Source organism: Megachile rotundata, chromosome 8, assembly GCF_050947335.1.
Source record: "Megachile rotundata isolate GNS110a chromosome 8, iyMegRotu1, whole genome shotgun sequence".
Lineage (NCBI taxonomy): Eukaryota > Metazoa > Arthropoda > Insecta > Hymenoptera > Megachilidae > Megachile > Megachile rotundata.
The window spans coordinates 8,109,971-8,134,501 of NC_134990.1; the positions used below are offsets into that span (position 1 = coordinate 8,109,971).

The 24,531-nt window shown below is 34.4% G+C and overlaps 1 protein-coding gene and 1 long non-coding RNA gene across 3 annotated transcripts in view; one reads left to right on the forward strand and one right to left on the reverse strand.

The window, feature by feature from the left end:
• LOC143265092 (uncharacterized) overlaps positions 1-13,834 on the forward strand; it is a 200,374-nt gene extending 186,540 nt beyond the window's left edge. Inside the window, exon 5 of the long non-coding RNA XR_013039259.1 lies at positions 13,601-13,834. This is a non-coding gene — a long non-coding RNA (uncharacterized LOC143265092). The remainder of the gene's footprint in view (positions 1-13,600) is intronic.
• Positions 1-24,531, reverse strand: part of nAChRa7 (nicotinic acetylcholine receptor alpha7 subunit) — a 317,950-nt gene that overhangs the window by 279,888 nt on the left and 13,531 nt on the right. The gene's annotated exons all lie outside the window — the stretch shown is intronic.

Consider the following 24,531-nt stretch of genomic DNA (forward strand, 5'->3'; position numbering starts at 1 on the left):
ACACCTAACACAAAAATCTATAAATACCAAAAATTAAATTTGAAATATTCCACAATTTTCCACCAAAACTCACGTCTTCCCAACATTATAAAAATTGGTATAATTTCAACAGCTGTAATTTCCAAACCCACATCATTAAATTCACTTAACGAGCACGTTTACCTCCTACAACTCGTAAAATCCCATTAAACTAGTTCAAATGTTTCATAAAACTGCAAAAGTTATTACCGAAAATTTTTAATGAGAGCATTTCATGATGCATACGTGTATTTGATTTTTATATAGCGTTTCGGTTTCAAAAGAGGATAACGCGATTATTGAATGACTCGCAGTGATCCACGCCGTAAATGGCTTACACAAAATGCTAATGGCATATCGAGACGATGTAGTAAGCTTTTTGAATTACTCGCTGACCCGGTTTCTACTATTCTACTTTTTTATTCTTCCGTTGCTTTGCAACAGAAACCAGCACACGTTCGGCCATTGTTGCGTATGGAATCTCCTTAACCATTCAACGCGTGAAACGTACGTGTTCGAAAAGAATTTCGATCTCGACCAACGCGCGAATTATTCGTCAGAACTCACGGTACAAATGTTTCCCACAATTTTTACGTGTATGTTCTTTACTGTGAACGATGAAAACAGATATTTAAATTCGATGAAAAATTACTGAAAACCTTTGAGAGGTCAACTTTGTTAAAAAATTGAATTTATAAGATTTTTGGGGAAAAATCGTTTCAGTATTTATTATAACAAAATGGTAAACATGATATAAATAATATTTTTTGAGGCATTAATTTCATGTTCTAAAATTTTTATTTTGTTAGATTATCAAGCGTTCATTTATGAGGAGTTCATTTATCAAACGTTCATTCATCAAGCGTTCATTTATCAAATGTTTTTCTTTTGGAAATTTGTTGATATTTATAAATCCGTTGATATTGTACATCAATACAATTTTATAATTAAAAAACCCTAAATTGCACATATTAAAAAAAAAATTTCAAAGGTACCTAAAATTTTCATCCCTGAGGTCCCTTCGTACGAAATTCAGTTATTCAACGCTCTAAATAAACAGCACAAAGTGTACATTCTAGTTTGTCCGATACAAGCATAGAAAGAAAGCAACCCTGTATAAATTGTAAATGGAGGAAACTGACTGTAACACATTCGACGTGTCCTTTTTTTTCTCTCTCTCCCTGTATCCGACTGCAGTTCGCGTCGAATGCAATTCTCGAAGTCAGTTCGAATATGCATCGGTCGCGTGTGTAGATCCAATTCCCCAGAAATGAAGGGGAAACTTGAGTCTTTTGTTTTGTCTCGATAGAGTGGAACTTCCGTAACAAGTGCTGTCCCTCGGGAAACTTTCGATAAAATCTTCAGGAACCAGAGCTGCGGCTATCCTGCGCTGACTTTTCTTATTAACGTTGTTTTACACTGGAAATTCTGCCGACGACGCGTTCAATTTACTTTACACGCTTCGTGTTTCAAATTTTTATTTCAATCAAACGCGCATGAGGACAAGAACAGAAGCAACTATTAAGATATTTATAGAAATAGGTATAATTAGTGATTTATCACCTGCTGATTTACTGAATGTTAAATTAACAAGTGCTGAGTTAGCGAGTGTTCATTTATCAAGAGTGGATTTATCAAGAGATCATTTATCAAGCGTTCATTTATCAAACCTTCATTTATTACGCGCTGATTCGCTTTGTTTTGAGTTATCAAGTGTGGAAGTGACACGCGTTAGTTTATTACGCATTGAGTTATCAAGTATTGAATTATGAAGCGCTGATTTATCACGCGTTGAGTTATCAAGCGTTGATGTACCACGTGTTGAGTTACGAAGCGTTAATTTATTATGCGTTGAATTTACCACGCATTGATTTACCACGCGTGGAATTATCACGCGTTGATTTACCACGCGTTGATTCACCACGCGTGGAATTATCACGCGTTGATTTACCACGCGTTGATTCACCACGCGTTGATTCACCACGCGTTGATACACCAAGCGTGGAATTATCACGCGTTGATTTACCACGTATTGATTTATCATGCTTTGAATTATCACGCGTTGAATTACCACGCGTGGAACTATCACGCATTGAATTACCACGCATTGATTTACCATGCGTTGAATTATCACGCGTTGATTTACCACGCGTTGATACACCAAGCGTGGAATTATCACGCGTTGATTTACCACGCATTGATTAACCACGCGTGGAGTTATCACGCGTTGAATTACCACGCATGGAATTATCACGCGTTGAATTACCACGCATTGATTTACCATGCGTTGAATTATCACGCGTTGATTTACCACGCGTTGATACACCAAGCGTGGAATTATCACGCGTTGATTTACCACGCATTGATTAACCACGCGTGGAGTTATCACGCGTTGAATTACCACGCATGGAATTATCACGCGTTGAATTACCACGCATTGATTTACCATGCGTTGAATTATCACGCGTTGATTTACCACGCGTTGATACACCAAGCGTGGAATTATCACGCGTTGATTTACCACGCATTGATTTACCATGCGTTGAATTATCACGCGTTGAATTACCACGCGTGGAATTATCACGCGTTGAATTACCACGCGTGGAATTATCACGCGTGGAATTATCACGCGTTGATTTACCATGCGTTGAATTACCACACGTGGAATTATCATGCGCTGATTTACCACGCGTGGAATTATCACTCGTTTATTTACCACGCGTTGAATTATCACGCGTTGATTTACCATGCGTTGAATTACCACACGTGTAATTATCAAGCATTGATTTACCACGCGCTGAATTATCACGCGTTGATTTACCCTGCGTTGAATTATCACGTGTTGAGTTATCAAGCGTTAAGTTACCACGCATGGAGTTATCACACATTGATTTACCATGCGTTAATTTATCAAATGTGAGTTTATCACATATTCAATTATCAAGCGTTATTTTACCACGCGTTAATTTATCACATTACTTGAAGATTATATCCATCATTTAAAAATGAAAACATGTGTGTAATTAGCGAACAAGCACTAACATGTCTCTTTGTGAATAAACCTAGTGAGGTGTTTAGATGTGCATAAATGTTTCCTGTAAGATCTCAGTAATCGATAGTCGTCTCGATATTACAGGAAACGACGGTGTCTGGCGACGATGTTAGAGGTATCGCATAATCTTGCATTTTCCATCTTCCGTATCGTATAGGCGACATATTCCCTCCCAGCTTGTAATCGAAGCAATCTGCTTGAAAACGATCAGATGCACGCTTGCATACGATGAATTAAGGAAGAGAAGTGCATTGTGCGATTTGTCGTTGCACGCTAAAAGAAATATCAAACGTCTGAATATTTCTTTATTTCTCCGAGTAACCGTTTTCATTTTGCAAGTAATTGCCGAATTTATGGCGACGTGCTCGATGTTTGTTGCTAATATTTCACCGTATTTCCTCCGCTTGCTTTAATCTTGCGAGTGCTGCGAACGTGTTTACGCGGATAAAAATGTGGCTGATGCTGCTGAGGTGAATCTGGGGATTTTGGGATTTTGTGGATCTCGCAAGTTTATGGTGATGCAGTTTGAGAATTTTGGGAGATTGCGATCTCGGGATGTAATTTAATATTTTTAGATATAGAAACTAGGTTTGGAAGTGTATTTTGCACTGAAATTGTACTTTCACAAAATGGACGTCATACTCTTCATATACTAAATTTTCAAATAGTTTCAATGGAAAGTATTTATACTAAAGTTGTATTAATACAAAATGGACGTCAAGCTCAGGTCATACTCTCCATATACTAAATTTTCAAATAATTAGTATATTTAAATCAGATCAAATTGTGGCACCAATTGTTACAAAATTGCACATAAATATTACATAAACGTCAAAAAAGTATTAGTTCAAACTGGACGTAATTGTTTCATAATAAATTTATCCTAAAATCGAATTAATTCAAAATGAACGTCGAGGATATCGCACTAGTTTCATAATAAAGCGTTTATACTAACACGAAATTGTTTGAGCAACATTATGGCAGCGTGAAAGAATCGCATTAATTCAAAATGGACGTCGAGCACAGGTCATAACGCGCAATGTGTAGGACAGTTGACTATGTCCATCGAGGTCAAAGGTCTCTTGGATACGTAACAGCGTGCACTCGGATAATAACGAGCGACGGACAGCGAGGGAAAATTCGAGTACATGAAGAGACTCGTAAAGTTCCGGAAAGAGAACTAGCAGAGGGAATATCGATTGTTAAAGGAGGATAGGTACTGGTAGGAGGCTTACTTTTTGTCAGAGAAGAAATACGTACTTCCATGCCAAAGGAGAAATTTCGCTGGGAAAAAAAATGGAAAATAAATGTAGCCTGGCATGATGAAAGACACTGTGCTTGCTGCCGTTTCGTCAACCGGAATAAAGGACCCTTAATCTTCTTGCCAGCTTCCGATTGAACGATTATTGTCATTAGTTGATTGTCTTTGGTTCAAATATTCGCTACCATGTAATTTATGGCGACTTGTCTAATGACTTACTAGAATAGAAAATTTTAGTTATACATTTAATGAGTTTTGTAGGTTGAGTACATATTGTATCGAGAAATTTTTATATAACTCGTTCAAAGGTTTTATTAATATTCAAAGACATGAGTACATCGTTAACGTTGTTCGATTACTGCAAATGTAAAGATTTATTTATGATTTTGACCACTGACCTCAAAATTTGAAATATGTGTGTGGTAACTTATAATAAATATCCACAATGAAATTCATATAATAATAAACATGGCAAAATAAAGTATATTACCTTGCTTATATAACCATACTATGTATGTATCTTCTACTACACACATGTTTTTGAAAGTCATTCAAAAAACTCGAAATACAATTGCTTCAAAAATAACAAAAACCTGACCACGTAGCATAAACAGCTACCCCGTTGTCCCGGTAATTTTTCATGGTTATCACCATTATGCAAGATGCACGAAATTCACTCTTGTTTGCTGTACAATATAATACTAAAAAACTGGAATATTTACAATAATCTGACGTGAATTATGGCGGAGGCTCTCGGAATAGCACAGTATTTAATTACTCGAAAATTTATAGTGTTTGCAGTGGAACAAAATATTGCAATTAATTGTAATGTCCTTTGCAAGTACAGAGCTCTTCGTGAATCGCCGGTGATTTATCGTTGACGTATTCCTAACATCATTTTTGTTATCATAGGATAAAAGCGGGATACTTGAGTGAATTATTGTATTTGTCGTAGAATCAGTGTAAATCTCACCGGAGAATGGTAGTGTGATAGATTAGAGTGATTATGAGTGAGATAAAAACTTGATTGGTCATTGGATTATTTTTGAGATGCAATTTAGGTATAAAAATTTTGTTATATGGGAGATTGCCATTTTTCGTGGATATTTTACGGATTTGTAATGTATGCGTTGGATTAGCAAGTGTTTAGTTATCAAGCGTTCATTTATCAGGCGTTAAGTTATCAAGCGTTGAATTACCAGGCGTTGAGTTATTAAGCATTCATTTATCTGATGTTGATTTATCACGCGTTAAGTTATTAAGCGTTCGGTTGTCCAGTATTTAGTTGTCAAGTATTCAGTTATCAAGAGTGCAGTTATCAAGCAGTGAGTTATCAAACGTTGATTAACCACGCGTGGAGTTATCATGCGTTGATTTACCACACGTCAAATTATCACGCGTTGAGTTATCAAGCGTTAATTTACCGCGCGTTGAGTTATCAAGCATTAATTTACCGCGCGTTGAGTTATCATGCGTTGATTTATCACGCGGTGAGTTATCAAGCGTTGATTTACCACGCATCGAATTATCACGCGTTGATTTACCACGCATCGAATTATCACGCGTTGATTTATCACGTGTCGAGTTGTCAAGCATTAATTTACCACGCGTTGAGTTATCACGCGTTGATTTATCACGTGTCGAGTTGTCAAGCATTAATTTACCACGCGTTGAGGCATCAAGCGTTTATTTATCACGCGGTGAGTTATCAAGCGTTGATTTACCACGCAGTGAGTTATCAAGCGCTGATTTACCACGCAGTGAGTTATCAAGCGTTGATTTATCACGTGTTGAGTTATCAAGCATTAATTTACCACGCATCGAATTACCACGCGTTAATTTATCACGTGTTGAGTTATCAAGCATTAATTTACCACGCGTTGAATTATCACGTGTTGAGTTGTCAAGCATTAATTTACCGCGCATTGAGTTATCAAGCGTTGATTTATTACGCAGTGAGTTATCAAGCATTAATTGACCACGCGTTGATTTATCAAGCGTTCAATTACTCCACGTAGATTAATCACGTGTGGATTTACAGCGCGTTCAATTATCAAGCATGGAGTTAACACGCGTTGAGTTATCAAGTATTGAAGTACTATACATTAAAGTTTTCTGCGTTAAACTGCTTATTATGTATGAAACTACCACGCGTTGAACTACCACGTGTTAAACCCCCACATCTTGACGTACCACACGTTCATTCACCACGTGTTGCATTATCACATATTAAATTATCACGCGTTATACATTCTGGAATTTAATTTTCCGCGTGAAATCATAGAAACCACACAGTATAATTTTTCACGTAGAATCATAAAAATCTCAAAATGTAATTTTTCCTGTAAAATAATCAAAATCCCAAGATGTAATATTTCCCGTAAAATGGTAACAATTTCAAAATATAATTTATTCCGTAAATCATAAAAACTACAAGACGTAATTTTTTTACTGGAAGTCATAAAATCCCTAAATATAATTCCCTCGTCCCTAGATAATCTACAATATCACGCGTACCTCAATTACGCAGCGTCTACACAAGAGAAGAAAATACACAGTTTCGAATAAAATGTAAAAGTTGATGACACATATCATAATGTTCATACGCAGAAAAAAACAGCAATTACCGTGGTTTTTATCGGAGCATTTGATACGGATACCGTATGACAATATTGTCAACGTTATAACGTTTACGTCTTGGTGACGTTTTGAAAAGGTCGTATATCTTGCTGTCATCAAGAGCGGGAAAAAAAGCAGGCGTATAAACCGCGAGAAAGAAACGAAGAACTGATACACGAATCACGGTGGTTGGCGTCGCTGGAAAAGAGACATTGACGTGGAATCGATAAACGTCTATCTCGCTCTGTTTCGCATGGCTGACAATTAAATTCTCGTGTGAATGACCAGGCTAGTGTTCTCATAACGTACGGTGGGCCAGAATGAATTTTTACGAGGGTAAGAGAAACGAGTTTTTAAATTCCTTTAACGTTTCGGAAGAAATAAAAGCGTACTCCGATGTATCTAGAAAAATAATCTATTCATTTATTCATTCGGTCAGTTATTTTTTTATTGTCTATCGGTACACCTGTACCCGGTTCAGTTTTATTTATAGAACTTGGAACGTCATTTCTGATATCGGTTTTAGTAGCTTTTATTTTAGTAAAAATGCTGATTTCGTGAATTAAATACAAATTGCTTAAATTGAGTGCGCGGAGTTTGTCACGGAAATATGGGGGTGGCCATGAAACGTTGATGTTTGGGGAATTTGCGTGAAATTAAAAAATGAAGGATGGAAATGTGGTGGAGAATCTGTGTTAATTATTGATTAATCTTTAAAAATAAATGTTCCTTTTTTATTTTCTTTTCGAGTTTACTTTAATAATAAAATTGTTATTGTTTAAATAGGTTTATGAACAAAGTATGTTATTTACAATTTATTGAAAAATAATTCATGTGTTACGTATAAACACATGAAACACATAATAGTACGTTTTGTTATATATAAAATATGTTTAACTAATGACTTCAACGTTAGTATACAATTGTCATTTTGTTTAAATAGTTCATGCCATACTACCCACCAAAAATATTGTTTAATAAAATACATAAACCCAGCTGCAATATTTGTCAAAAATAAATATTTCTCCTAAAAATATTTACAAGAATAAAATCTATGAAATCTATGACGTATAAATATTTTGCACTAAAACCTGTATGAAACGAAAATAAATTCAGACTATTGGAAAACAGAAAATAATAAATATTGACAGACCATTGACATAGTCTTCAAAAATAACTGTCTATAATTCCTTTTCTCGATAACTTCAAATGTGCGGCAACTTCGAATAACGCGTAGTTATCCAACGCTTGGTAATCCAATGCGTAGTAATGCAACGCGTGGTAATGCAACGTGTGGTAATCCTACGCATAGTAATCCAACGCGTAGTAATACAACGCGTAGTAATACAGCGTATGGATATCCAGCGCGTAGTAATCTAGCGCGTGCGTATTCAACGCGTAGTAATTCAACGCGTAATAATGCAGCACGTGGTAATTCTAAGCGTAGGAATCTAACGCGTGGTAATATAACGCGTAGTAATCCAGCGTGTGGATATCTAACGCGTAGTAATCCAGTGCGTGGATATTCAACGCGTAGTAGTCCAAAGCGTAGTAACACAACGCGTAGTAATACAACGCGTAGTAATACAGCATATGGATATCCAACGCGTAGTAATCTAGCGCGTGCGTATTCAACGCGTAGTAATTCAGCGCGTAATAATGCAGCGCGTGGTAATTCTAAGCGTAGGAATCTAATGCGTGGTAATCTAACGCGTAGTAATCCAGCGTGTGGATATCTGACGCGTAGTAATTCAGTGCGTGGATATTCAACGCGTAGTAGTCCAATGCGTAGTAATCCAGTGCGTGGATATTCAACGCGTAGTAGTCCAACGCGTAGTAACACAACGCGTGGTAATTCTAAGCGTAGAAATCTAACACGTAGTAATCGAACGCGTAGTTAACCAACACGTAGAAACCTAACGCGTAGTTAACCAACGCGTAGTAATCCAGTGCGTGGATATTCAACGCGTAGTAGTCCAACGCGTAGTAACACAACGCGTGGTAATTCTAAGCGTAGAAATCTAACACGTAGTAATCGAACGCGTAGTTAACCAACACGTAGAAATCTAACGCGTAGTTAACCAACGCGTAGTAATCTAACGTGTAGTTAACCAACGCGTAGTAATCTAACGCGTAGTTAACCAACGCGTAATAATCCTCGCGCTCTGATTGGTCCGTGTTTTTCCTTAATAATTCAAAAACGAAGCTTCAAACCCCATTTCTGCAAAGGGAAATCTTATTCAGAATCGCGTCAGCTACCCCCCGTTTCAGAAGCCTATACTAATTATGAGACACCCTGTATAAATCATTATTTACGTATTACCATTATATTCAAAATTACTTCACATCTACAAATGCATATATAAATATATACAATTAAATTTACTACTCCAACTTGCATAACAAATATAAACTTAATCACATATACCATATAAAAATGAAATACGTTTAAATATGTATAACAGTGCCAATACACCACAAATTAGAAAAAAATCGCAGCAAGTCAATTAAAGCTGTCGATAAGACGCTTGATAATCATACACAGGAGTTTGCCGGTGATAAAAGAGGCCTTTCAACGGCATCCTCTGTCGGATATTAATATGAAGGATTTGCTGGTTGGAGGGGTATCAGTGTTGCCGGGAGGGAAGTGTGTAACGGAAGAAAAAATCGAATGACTTCGATAAATCGGTAAGAAGCGATGGAAAATGATCTTTCTTCGGATCAGTCCCGTTCTCACCGGTTCAGGGAAGCGAAACGGTTTTCACTCGGAATCCGTCTTGGTGGATCAATAATACCTTTCTTGAAAGCCAGCTATGAGTGGTAAATGGGACGATCTTCCGACCCTTCGAACCACCTACCCCTCGGAGCCACCGAAGCTTTATAATACATCACTGAGCTTACAGTTCGGTGCCCTTTAACACGAAACAGACGTGTTACTAAACGCAGAGAAATCCTTGTTTCTCTGCCATGGTTGAATGTTCTCAAACACCTTTAAATCGTTCGTTTCAATCGTTTCTGACGCTTGTACCCTGCGATACCAAAATACTGGTTGTGTACCACATTGGGTGTATACGCCTCTGGAGGATAGAGTTAATACTCTTATTGTATAGGATATTGGGTGAGGTTTTGGGGGAGATGTGGAAAATTTTGGTATTGAAATGTAAATGTGTGGGTTTTGGGCTGATTAGTTGGGGATTGGTGAGTTTTTGGGTTAGAGTGTTAAATTTGAGATTTGGAGATTTGTGGGTGGAGAATTTGAGGATTTGGGGATTTGAGGATTTAGGGAATTGGGAATTTGGGAGTTTGGGAATTTGGGAATTTGGGAATTTGGGAATTTGGGGAATTTGGAATTTGGGGAATTTGAAATTTGGGGAATTTGGAATTTGGGGAATTTGGAATTTGGAATTTGGGAACTTGGAATTTGGGAAATTTGGAATTCAGGGAATTTGGAATTTAGGGAATTTGGAATTTGGGGAATTGGGAATTTAGAGAATTTGGAATTTGGGGAATTGGAAATTTGGGGAATTGGGAATTTGGGGAATTGGGAATTTGGGGAATTGGGAATTTGGGGAATTGGGAATTTGGGAAATTAGGAAATTGGGAAATTGGGAAATTGGGAAATTGGGAAATTGGGAAATTGGGAATTTGGGAACTTGGAATTTGGGGAATTTGGAATTTGGGGAATTTGGAATTCGAAGAATTTGGAATTTGGGGAATTTGGAATTCGGGGAATTTAGAATTTGGGAAATTGGGAAATTGGGAATTTGGAAACTTGGAATTTGGGGAATTGGGAATTTGGGGATTTGGAGATTTGGGAATTTGGGGAATTGGGAATTGGGAATTTGGGGATTTGGAATTTGGGAAATTTCTATGTTTGGAAAGCTGGAATTATAGAAAATTAGAAATCTAGGGATTTGTGGAATTGAAAATTGAAAATTAATAATTTCGGAATTTGGGGAATTAAAAACTGAAAAATTCTAGAAACCACAGAAATCTCGGTAACTGAAAATTTGAAAAATTTGAAAATTAAGCAATTAAAAATTTGCAAATAACTCAAAATTCAGACACTCAAAGAATAAAAAATCCTTCAATTTGCAAATATTAAAAGCATAAATATTTATAAAGTCAACAACCTAATAACGCTATCACATAAAAATCTGAAGTCGAATATTCCAAAATTTATGAACATAATTGCAGTAATCCGTTCGAAAATTTCCGAGTCGTTCAAAAACATTCGGCACAGTTGTTCTCTCTAAAAAAAAAAACGAATATACGAAGCGTTAATTGCATAATAATTCATCCGGTAACGTTCGCACCGTTTTAAGATATTCGGCCGCCCACTGATTTATCGTCAGGAGGTAAAAACCCGCGTTTAATAGCAGCTGAATTTATGAATACTGATCGCGAAATTAAGCGTTGCCCAGCTCGTTTCGCATCAGATATCGCTGTTAAGGAAAATTTAATTAACGCTGGTTCTCGATTGTCTCCTTCGAAGTCCTTCAAGATGATACACCTCAAAATTGCAAAACAATAATCACAAAACGACGGAGGGTAACGGAAAACGTGACTTGCAAGAATTCTAATGAACGTATAATTTCCATTTTCCTGTGATTGGATTGTTTTTCAGCTGTGATTCATGGAGCAAATGTGACTTTCTTGTACAAAGAATTATACCGCTATCGTTATTATTTAATAGCAATATTAATATTATTTAAAAATAGAAATTTGTTGAATTAAAATAAAAGAATTGTTCAACTTAACACATAAGAAAATTGATAATTCATGAATTCAAATGTTCATCAAATTTTCTATTGCCAGAGTACAAAAATTGTTAAATTTGCAAATGAAAAGATTGGAAGATAGATAGTTGAAAAGCAGCGAAATGAAAAAATGCAGACAGGTAAACTGACTACGCGACGTCTGTACGCGTCAAAGTTTGATGCAGAGTCGGAGGAACAGGAGCTTGTATTTTATTTATCAAATCGCTTCAGCAGCGTTCCAGTAGTCTGTTTTGACTGAACGTTGTTCTAAAAAAGGGGTAAAGTTTCAGGCTGGCGGGCCGACAACTAAATATTTACTTGAATTCTGTCTCGACAATCTGGCACACAGGGTGTAATAACTGCGCGCGAAAAAAGGTGTCAGACGATTCGATCGGTTCGAAGTGATAGGGTATAAATAATCCAGAGACCGGCGATGTTCAATCCGCAACTAACCGTGGATCGCGAACGAGTTTCAACCGCGAAGGCAATCGCCGTTAATAATGAAACGCGTGTTTCCCAATGAAATATTTCGACCCCTTCAAGATAACGTGAAACGTGTCCTACTTCTTGTTAGAATAGAATACTTTACAATTTCATGTTCGACCTTGCATACCGCTACTTTTCTATTAAATCGTACGCACGTGATGAGTCGTATGTTCGCTAAATATAGCGCGTGTGCTACTGTTTTATATGATATTTATTTGGAATATTGGTACATAATTATGTACACAATTATGCATGATGATAATGATATTATACACAGTATCAGTAGAGTATTGATATGATACTGATATGACAGCGATGTGATAATGATATAGTAGTGATATGAAAGTGATGTGCTGCTGATATAATATTAATATTATTTGATAATGATGTGGTAGTGATAAGACGGTGATATGATACTGACATGCTACTAATATGACACTGATATGCCACTAATATGATACAGATATGCTACTGATATGCTACTGGTATGATACCGATATGATGCTGATGTGATAGTGGCATGATACTGATACGATACTGATACGATACTGATACGATACTGATACGATTCTGATACGATACTGATACGATACTGATATGATACTGATATGGTACTGATACGATACTGATACGATACTGGTACGATACCGATATGATACCGATATGATACTGGCATGATACCGATATGATACTGATGTGATAGTGGCATGATACCGATACGATACTGATACGATACCGATACGATACTGATACGATACTGATATGATACTGATATGATACTGATACGATACTGGTACGATACTGGTACGATACTGGTACGATACCGATATGATACCGATATGATACCGATATGATACCGGCATGATACCGATATGATACTGATGTGATAGTGGCATGATACCGATACGATACAGATATGATACTGGTACGATACTGGTACGATACTGGTACGATACTGGTACGATACCGATATGATACCGATATGATACCGATATGATACCGATATGATACCGGCATGATACCGATATGATACCGATATGATGCCGATATGATACCGATGTGATACCGATGTGATACCGATATGATACTGATATTATATGACACGATACTAATTTAGAATATTAATATAAAATTACGTAACTATGTTATACATATTGTATGTTATCGATATTCTTTTATAATATACACTATACACATATGACTACATACACACAATAATGATATATGCATGTTAATAAAAAGTTAATATAATTATTTGTATCGAATATTAAAATTTAACTTGACACCCCGTAGGCTAAAACTTGTGAATATAAATTTGTACAGATTAGTTTGTACAACTTCACGACGCTTTAATTTATTAATTATGCTATGAGGTCGAATATTAAAGACAATTTTTAATTCAAGGACTATTAAGGCAACGGTAAAATTGAAGCAATAGACGACACCATAAAGTATCCAATAAAGAGACAATGAGCTGCGAAAATATGCAAGATAAGGGAATACAGCACGTGCTTCATAACTTTGCGAACTCTCTGGATGTTCCAGCTGGGAGAAAGTGGTTCAAAATCGCACGAAGTTGCAATTCTTGATATGTAATAGGTTCGTATCGATGAATTTGGAAATACTGTAGTGTACATTAATCTATAACAGTTTAAACTTGAGCAAAAAATAAATCACCGCTCACGCGAGACATAAATCGCTATCAAGTTCCGATAGCAAAACAAACCGCATAATACCCGAGAAACGTTCCTATCAGCCTAACGTCTCGCCATTAACAGTTCCCCATGAACGCGTACAAGCTCAACCATACTTCCTGCTGCTTCACGGACGCTTGTTCAAGTTTCGTACAGCCCAGTAATGGGAGGCAATATGAGCAAATAGTTAGTTTCCAAGTGAGTTTCGGTCCGAAGCTTTATCACTGGCACGGGCGCAACAGCTTACAATCTGATATTCGGTTACATGTTGACGAAGGATCTCGTGCATACATCACAGTTCCGAACACACCCAGTCTTTTACTTGAACACCCACACGCGAAATCTGGCATCGTTTTTCCGCCAACACACGCAAAAATCCTGTTCTGCGGTTTACCCACCATCGAGTGTCGCACATTCTGTCATTTCGTCCATCGTTTTCCATTCGTTTTTCCCTTCTTTTTTTTTGCCCCCTTTCTCCCACCGCTTTATCAACAGTCACACCATGCTTTCGCACGTTTTGCGTCCTTTGTTTTGGGTAATTGTTATCGATAAAATGGCACGGTGCCGGACCAACTGGGTCGCTTCCAATTGGCCATCGATTTTGCGCGGTTAAAATAATATCGAGATTTTAGATCGGCAATTTTCATGCGCAGTTTGAGATTACACATTAATTGCCTCGACGCTTGTTTTCGAAGATATTTTATTGCCTACTGTTTTATGGGTATTTGTACCTTTCATGGGTAAGTTCATTTGTTTTTAATTCATACGCGTAATTATTTATAAACTTTGTATCATTTTTATGCAATTTCTGATGACATTATACAGGGTGTAGTGTAGGTCCCTGAAATGGGGGGTAGCTGACGTGATTCTGAATAAGATTTCCCTTTGCAAAAATGAGGTTTGAAGCTTCAATTTTGAATTATTAAGGAAAAACACGGACCAATCAGAACGCGAGGATTATTACGCGTTGGATTACTACGCGTTGGTTAACTACGCGTTAGATTACTACGCGTTAGATTTCTACCCTTAAAATTACCATGCGTTGCATTATTACGCGTTGAATTACTACGCGTTGAATATGCACGCGCTAGATTACTACGCGTTAGATATCCACACGCAGAATTACTACGCGTTAGATTACCACGCATTAGATTCCTACGCTTAGAATTACCACACGTTGCATTACCACGCGTTGCATTACTACGCATTGGATTACTACGCGTTAGATTTCTACCCTTAGAATTACCATGCGTTGCATTACTACGCGTTGGACTACTACGTGTTGAATATCCACGCGCTGGATTACTACGCGTTAAATATCCACACGCTGAATTACTACGCGTTAGATTACCACGCATTAGATTCCTACGCTTAGAATTACCACGCGTTGCATTATTACGCGTTGAATTACTACGCGTTGAATATGCACGCGCTGGATTACTACACGTTGGATATCCACACGCTGTATTACTACGCGTTGTATAACTACGCGTTGGATTATTACGCGTAGGATTACCACACATTGCATTACCACGCGTTGCATTACCACGCGTCGCATTACTACGCATTGGGTTACCACGCGTTGGATAACTTCGCGTTATCCGAAATTGTCGCTCTCGCATCTGCGCATGCGCAACCCTCGCACTCTGATTAGCCCGTGTTTTTCCTTAATAATTCAAAAACGAAGCTTCAAACTCCATTTTTACAAAGGGAAATCTTATTCAGAATCACGATAGCTACCCCCTCATTTAAGGGACCTACACAAATTGTGAGACACCCTGTATATTCTATGTACATTTATATAATATAGTATAATAGATTGTAATATAGTAAATGATTTAGTTCGAAGAATGTAAATGTCACAAATTCAACTGGCAATGTATATTTATTAATTTATTAACAATAATATTATTGCTATAACAGTATTAGAATATTACCTATGAATTTAGTAACAATATTTATAATACTATTTATAAATATATCTATAAGTACATACTTACAAATTAAAGGTGTAAAGGTCCAATAAAAATTTATTTATCAGATAATGAAGAGGAAAAATAAATTTTGTATGATTTAATATTATTTTATGAATGGAAATTGTTTGAAGGAAAGCTAGGCGAATAAGTTATTCCATATCCTGTTTGGTTCAACGCCTTTGTTGATCTAATCAAGGTCAGATTTAATAATAGGGTATGTTTCCACTACTGAATCTCATTCTGTATGCATTGTTACCTTTCACTGTTGTTACTGCTATTAATTTCTTGCTATCTCCCGGGAGTTAATTACATTTAATTTAGTGGTATGTTAATTAGTGCTGGCTTTTATATATTTTACAATTTAATTATTTCTTTATTTGTTGTTTTGGAGAGTGCTTTCCGTGACTAGGCAAGAATTGAAATTTTCAAAGAAATTTGTAATTTCCAAATTTTTTAAATTGGAAATTTGGGTCTCTGAAACCCCAAATATAAGAATTTGAAATTTCCAAATTTAAAAAATTGCAAATTTGAGTCTTTGAAACCCCAAATATAAAAATTCGAAGGTTTCAAATTTTTAAACTTGTAAATTTGAATCTCTGAAACCCCAAATATAAGAATTTGAAATCTCCAAATTTCTAACCTTGAAAGTAACAAATTTCTTAAATCCCAAATTCCTAAATTAAAAAATTTGTTATCTAAAAATTCCCTATTTTAAAAATTTGAAATCTCCAAATTCTAAAACACAAAAATTGAAAATCTGCAAATTCCTAAAAATAAAAATTGGAAATCTCCAAATAACCCAACTTGGAAACTTGCATCCCCAAACCCCAAATCCTCAAGTTTAAAAATCCACAATCTCACAAAATCATCTAAAGGCTTTTCTCACCAAATAAACAAACAATTACCAAGAACAACATTCTTAAACTATAACATTTCGAAATTACCCATAAAAAGGTACTAAAATAAAAGAGAAACGTTCACGAAATTACTGAAGTGCATACAAAACTGGTTTCACGGAGTTTCAAGTATTTTTTTACAGAGAAAATAATGTTTTTCCAACGGTAATAATCTCGACAGAATGAAGCGAGATTTCCTTAGCCTATTTCAACCCAGTGACGCCGTAACTGTCGATAAAGTTACAGGGATCTCGGCTCGTTCTAAGGGGTAAAAAAACTGTGTACACGGCATAAACGATGTCGATAAGGTAATATTAGCATTTAACGTGATCCAATAACTCAACCCTACTGATTTCAGCGAATTGCATCCCCTGTTCAACAATTTTCAAAATTGAGACACTAACTTTCCATGCACCCAAATTCAAATAACAAATTAAACCCATTATTTCATACATTGCAAAAACTCCCAATTAAAGCATTTCACGAAATGCAAAAAAACACAAATATAAAAAAACAAAAAGCAATTGGAGAAAATTCTAATTAAAATTTGTATCAAGTTTAAAAAACTGAGGTTCTTAGAAGCGAAAGATAAATATTTACAAATAATAATTAACAAAACAATTCAACGAATTTTTATATTTTTTCATTCAATTTAAGAGTAGAAAATATAATTTTTCTTTCTCCGCAGAAAAACACAGTAAAAGATTGAAATGAAAAACTCGCGTGTGTAGAAGTATAAAAATATTCCAGATGTGACCCATTTATTTCTCGCATATTTTTAAATTTCATTCTCCAGGATGTTTGTGAAACCGCAGTTTTTTGAAACTGTCGAGGGATTTCGAGGATATCCGAAGCCGCATCTTCCTTACGAGTCCTTCGAATTTCGCATATTCGTCACGATTTTGTTCCCCGCATTAAACGCATACACCGGAAAGGATTTTGCTTTTTCGATAATCAAAATTTCCGCGCGATATAGCCGAGGTGCTTTCAGGTGAGATGAAAATGCATGGGGGAAGCTATTCGGCGGAAAATGAAGACAGAGTGCACTTTCCTGTTTCTTCTTTTACTACTCTAGTAAATACATGCTACTCTGTGTGTCGTTTACATAAGAAATGTTACATTTCGCCATTTCATTAAGAATATTTATAAAAATTTTACTTTTTTCGTGTTCGAAATTTTTTATATATTATTATTTATTAAATATATTGTTATTTGTTATTTGATATATTATTTACTAAATTATTAACATATTTTTTGTGATTTAGTTTCGGTTCTTGTATTAGTTTTGATTTAGGTTAATTTTGGAAATTATATTCGTATTTGAATATGGATGTTAGATGATAAAGTGTAAATTAATTTTAAATTATGTTATCTTGTAAATCATGTAATTTATAATTTACTGTATACATTATATAAATCATATAAATTATACAAATCACATATATCAAATACATCACATAAATCATATGAATCATACAAATCATATATATTCTGTAAATTATGCAAATCATATGAGTCATACAAATCACATATATCAAATAAATATAATTGTATAAATGATACGAATCACATATATCATATACATCATATAAATCATGTAAATCATACAAATCATATAAATTATATTAATCATATAAATCATATAAATTACATATATCATATGCATTCTATAAATCATATAAATCATACAAATCACATATATCATAGACATTCTAAAAATCACATAAATCACATATATTATATACATCACATAAATCATATAAATCACACATATCATCTACATCACATAAATCATATAAATCATACAAATCACATACATCAAATATATCACATAAATTATATAATAACATATAAATCATATAACTCACATATATGATATACATCACATAAATCATATAAATCAAATAAATCATACAAATCACATATATCGAATACACCACATAAATCATATAACAACATATAACTCATATAAATCATATAACTCACATATATCGTATACATCCTATAAATCATATAAATCATATAAATGATACAAATCACAAATATCAAATGCATAACATAAATCAAATAATATCATACAAATCATGCATCCTATAAATATTACATCATTTCTAAAAATAGCCTAAATTGAAACTAAATCCGAACCCAAAATTAGTAGCATATAAATTACACTAAAATTATATTTAACAATAAAAAATAGTATAAATCAAATAAAATCGCACATACATACATTCTCCCATAATAAATAAATAAACAACTAAATATTGCATGTCATATTAAACATTTCTGAACGATCTGTACAGAAACACGCGAACGAAATCACTTTACGAAAATGTATGAAGTTCTTCTCAAGAAACTGACGGAATTCCTTCTGCTCTTCAGCATGCAATTTCTAGTTTGCGATAAAATTTTGCAATTTTAGAAATGCTTTTTCTCAAAGAAGACGCACATTTCATCTCTCGTATTTATCATAATACAATCAGTGAAGTTAAGTATTTAATAAACACAACGTTCAACAAAATTTCATTCGAGTTTTTACGTCAAAAATTATTTAAACTGCAATCGATGCTGTTTGATTTATTCGTACATGTTCGGATGATTTTGATATGTATTTTTATTGCAATTTCATCAGTTTGCATCAACGCGTGTTGCATATTTCATGAACACAATAAACAATATTTCTATGAAAAGCCACGTGACCAAATATTCATGGACCTTCAGTTAATAGAATAAACGCATTACGTGCGTTTTATTACATTTATGTTCCATTTGAAAATGTTTTATCATTTTTATTCCGTCTCTGGTTCCTGTCCATCGGGTGCAAAAAAGCGAACTTTAATTAAAGCTTTTTACTTGCAGCGGCAGTTTACTACAATTTGTAACTTCTGAATGGTGTGTACTTCTTTCTTATCAAGGAAGAATTTTCTTGCGGGAAATAATTTTCTGAATATCCCACGGGAAAATATCCCGAAGCGATAATCGGAAGATTGCATTATGAAGTGTCGCAAATAATTATCTTCGTGTACGAGAAATCACTCTTCGTTATTTCTTGTATTTTACAGCTTTATATTTTTTCTGAGGAATAAAGTGTTCACTCTTGTAGTTGATTTAATAAATAACTTTCATTTCTGCTTTTTTAACAATTTATCATATTTTAGAGATGATATTGGTTCCATCAGTAAATAATATAATTTTGAATATTTCCAAACTTGCGGAATAAAGTACTCGTTGCTATAATTAATTTAATAAATAATTTTCAATTCTGCTTTTTTAAAAAAAATTTATCATATTTTAGAGATGATATTGGTTCCATCAGTAAATAGTGTAATTTTGAATATTTTCAAACTTGTGGAATAAAGTACTCACTCCTATAGTTGATTTAATAAATAATTTTCATTTCTGCTTTTTTAACAATTTATCATATTTTAGGGATGATGTGAGTTCGATTAGTAAGTAGTGTAACTTGAAATACTTCAAAAATCGTAGAAAATCTCTATGTTAAATTGTAAAGGTCTTCAAAATCCCAAAATATCCAGACATTTCCATTACAAAATTCACAAGTTCTCAAATTTCCAACTCTCAAATTTGCAAATTCTTAAATTTCCAAATCTCAAAATTGCAAATTCTCAAATTTACAAATTTCAATTTTGCAAATTCTCAAATTTCCAAATCTCAAAATTGCAAATTCTCAATTTTCCAACTCTCAGTTTTGCAAATTCTCAAATTTCCAAATCTCAGTTTTGCAAATTCTCAAATTTCCAACTCTCAATTTTGCAAATTCTCAAATTTCCAAATCTCAAAATTGCAAATTCTCAAATTTCCAACTCTCAGTTTTGCAAATTCTGAAATTTCCAAATCTCAAAATTGCAAATTCTTAAATTTCCAACTCTCAGTTTTGCAAATTTTCAAATTTCCAACTCTCAAATTTAGAAATTCTCAAATTCCCATATTCTCAAATCCCCAAATCTCAAATCCCCAAATCACAAATCCCCAAATCACAAATTCCTAATTCTCAAATTTCCAAATCCCAAATTTGCTAATTTTCAATCTCCCAAATCACAAATTTGTAAATTCTTAAATTTCAAATATCCACATCCCCAAATTCCATATCCCTATATCACTAACCCCCAAATCAGAAACCCCGAAATCACCAATCCCGAAATCTCTAATTCCCAAAATATCGAAATCCCCAAATCTCAACTTTAAAAATCCTCAAATCTCCAAATTATCTTCTCTCAAATACCCCAAACCCCAAATTCCACCTCCCCCATCTCCTATCCCAAAAACAAACAAAAAATCCAACCACAGACCATCACCCTCAACGAATCCTCTTTCGTTTTCGAGAGAGAAAATAATTTCTTGAAAGTTCACGGTTCATTTTCATCCCGTCAGGAGTTCTAATCGCGACAAACCACAGACGTCGTGTTAAATATGCAAAATGTGGTTAAATATGGTCGCACCGAACGAATCAGAACACAGGGATCGAGCAAATGAGAGTTTTGGGAGTACTACCAGACAAGTTTCACCCCTTTCGAGTCAATGAAAAATTATTTTCAACGACTTCATTCTCCTCGCTCGTTTATGAATCTTTCAACTTTGTTTCTGCTACTCCCAGGTGTAAAAGAACAGACTACCATTTTATCAACGTCCCAGTTGCGGAGTTATGTGGGATGGCAATAAAAGTTTTCTCGACTTTCCATGATTTTGTAGACTGTTTTCGGTGATGATTGAAAAGAGCTTTCGTTAAAACATTCACTATACAAAGTCTGCGAAAATTTCAGAAAACATGTTACATATGTTACATGATTTCAAAAATATAAACTATTGTATGAAAGTATCAAAGCATCAAGGTTTTTTTATTTGTAATAAATTGTGAGGTAAAGGTAATATCAAGGGTTAAAATTTTTGTTGTTTACATTTTTCTAATTTTATTAAATGCATTGTCATATCATTCAAAGCATCAAGGTTTTTTGATTTGTAATAAATTGTGAGGTAAAGGTAATATCAAGGGTTCAAATTTTTGTTGTTTACATTTTTCTAATTTTATTAAATCTATTGTCACATCATTCAAAGCATCAAGGTTTTTTGATTTGTAATAAATTGTGAGGTTAAGGTAAAATCAAGGGTTAAAATTTTTGTTGTTTACATTTCTCTAATTTTATTAAATGTATTGTCACATCATTCAAAGCACCAAGGTTTTTTGATTTGTAATAAATTGTGAGGTAAAGGTAATATCAAGGGTTAACATTTTTTTTGTTTATATTTTTCTAATTTTATTAAATGTATTGTTACATCTTTCAAAGCATCAAGGTTTTTTGATTTGTAATAAATTGTGAGGTAAAGTTAATATCAATGGTTAAAATTTTTGTTGAACATTCTTCTAATTTTATTAAATGAATTGCCATGCAATTATAGAATTAATAATTTAGTTTTATGATATTAAGTCAGTTATTTTCGTTACATACAGATGTCGTTACCGAAGAATGTAAAATATGTCAGCGAGTTTATTAAAACATTTCTCATAATTGCCACAGGCTGCTGGTTGAATTGGAATTGTTACGAACACCCAGTACATTTTTAACAATTTTGACAGAACAGTAAATCAAACTAACTACCGCGCTTTGTTCCTTGTTGCTCAAATATCGCGAGCTTGTTTCGCCCCCACCCATTGTGACTGTTTGCGGATGCAAAAACAGTCGAAAACGTTGGTTCGTACGTGCCAAAAAAATCTTACCGTCGGAAATAGTGAAAATATCGAGGAAAAAGATTCCCGTTTCCTGGTTAATTTCGCCCTTTTTGTCGGGGAAACAATGCCACCCCGATACGTTGCAACAAGTCGTGTCAATTACAGCGGTATCTCGTAACGAAACCCAACTGAAACAAACCCCCTCGACCATTAATTTTAAGTTTCTCGCGAAACAACTCTGCAATTCAAATTTTATCCAAGTAATCGAGTATTCAGGGTGGGATTGAAAATGCTACGTCCCTTTCAACGGGCTTCGTCTTGTTACTTGTTCCAAGTCTCAATGGTTTTATTCGATATTTTTATCAAATGTAATAAGTTTAATGCTATTTGTACCGACTGCTCAGTTTACTAATTCTTAACTTTTCTTTTTAAGAAAATTTAAATTTGGAAGGGAAGAAAAATTGTGTTTCAGATATTTCAATTTTGGGAATTTTTTAAATTGAGTTTCTGGAGATAAAAATTTGAAAGTTGCAAAGTAAAAATTTTGTTCCATATTTTTAAGAATTTAGAAATGTTTATTGTATGACTTATTTTTAAAAATTCAGTAATGTTCAAATTGAGCAATTGTACAATTTCAAATGTCACTTTCAAGTCTCACATTCTTAAAAATTTTAAAACACATATTTGATACAACTTACTTTTAAAAATTGAGGAATTCTATACACTGAAAACCGTGTCTAAAAAACAATTGCACAGACAAAAAAATTGTGCCATTAGCCAGAAAGGGCAATTAATATTCTGATAAATGAAACAGCTTTTTGCAATTCGTAAAGTGGGAGGAATAAAAGAGACCGCAGTGAAGTTTTAACGAGAAGAAAAGTAAAGGTAAAAGAATCGAAGAAAATGGACGAATTAAAAGGGGGGAACGATAGAGAGGGAAAACGAACTGAGGAATTCCACAGTTGACCAGATACGACGCGAAAGAGAATTGTCAGGGAAAATAGAGCAAGAGTTTGCACCACCTACGTTTAATTGAAACACCCGCGTAACGTTTGAAATTTTAAAGACTCTGAACGAAGAAGAAGCAGCCAGGAAGAAATCTTGTAGTCAGAACTCGTTTCCTGTTACAACGCGATGAGTTTCCGAGGGATTTAACCGATGCTATATGTTTAGCTGCTCCGCTATTTTTTCATAATTAGATGTTCAAAAGTCACCATGGGAAATCTTCTATCGTAGACAATTTCATGGAACGTTTCATTCGATGAACTTAGAAATTCTTCTGGAGAACGCATCCGGGAGAGAGTTGCTTCAAATCTTCAACTTCAAATTCGTTTCAAGTTTAATTCGTTTTAAACTAGTTTACAATTTTCGTGAAGATCATGATTTGTTTACAGTAATTTATACAAAATTAAAATTTCAGTATGGTGGTTTAATAATCAACAGGTAAATCTCTATTTTTAAACGAGGTATTTTCCATAAAAAATACCACCCTCTTTTATAGTTGGATCATTACAAATCGATCACTTTTGGACGTCACCATTCCATTGACGGAATTAAAAAAAATATTTTAAAATAGCCCAATCCTTTATGAATAAAACAAGAGAAAATTTAGGTAAATCGGTTGAATAGTTTCTGAGAAAAAAATTTCTAAGCAAAGCCTATTCTCGCAAGAATGGATAAAGATTGCAAACTTTGAAAGTTTGTTATACTTTAAAAAATGCGAAACCGGTAAAATGATGACTTAAACCCTCCCTAATTTCACGTGGACTACAACATATTTTGATTAGAGCAAAAAAAGATGGTGACGTCCTAAAGTGATCGATTTAGAATGACCCACTTCTGAATGAAATACAAATTTTCAGTGAATAAACCGCCATTGTTTATATTTTCTAAAACCATAGTAATAAAGCAATTTCGTTGGGTGACACGAGAATAAAAGTTTAATAATAATAACGTAATAATAACAGTTATATCCGTGTAAGGGTGAAGAAGAAACGTTGACATTTTGTCATTCTATCGTAACGTCCTCGGTGCAATAACATTTCCATTATAAAAGCTCGATTCCAGGTCAGCTACTTACACA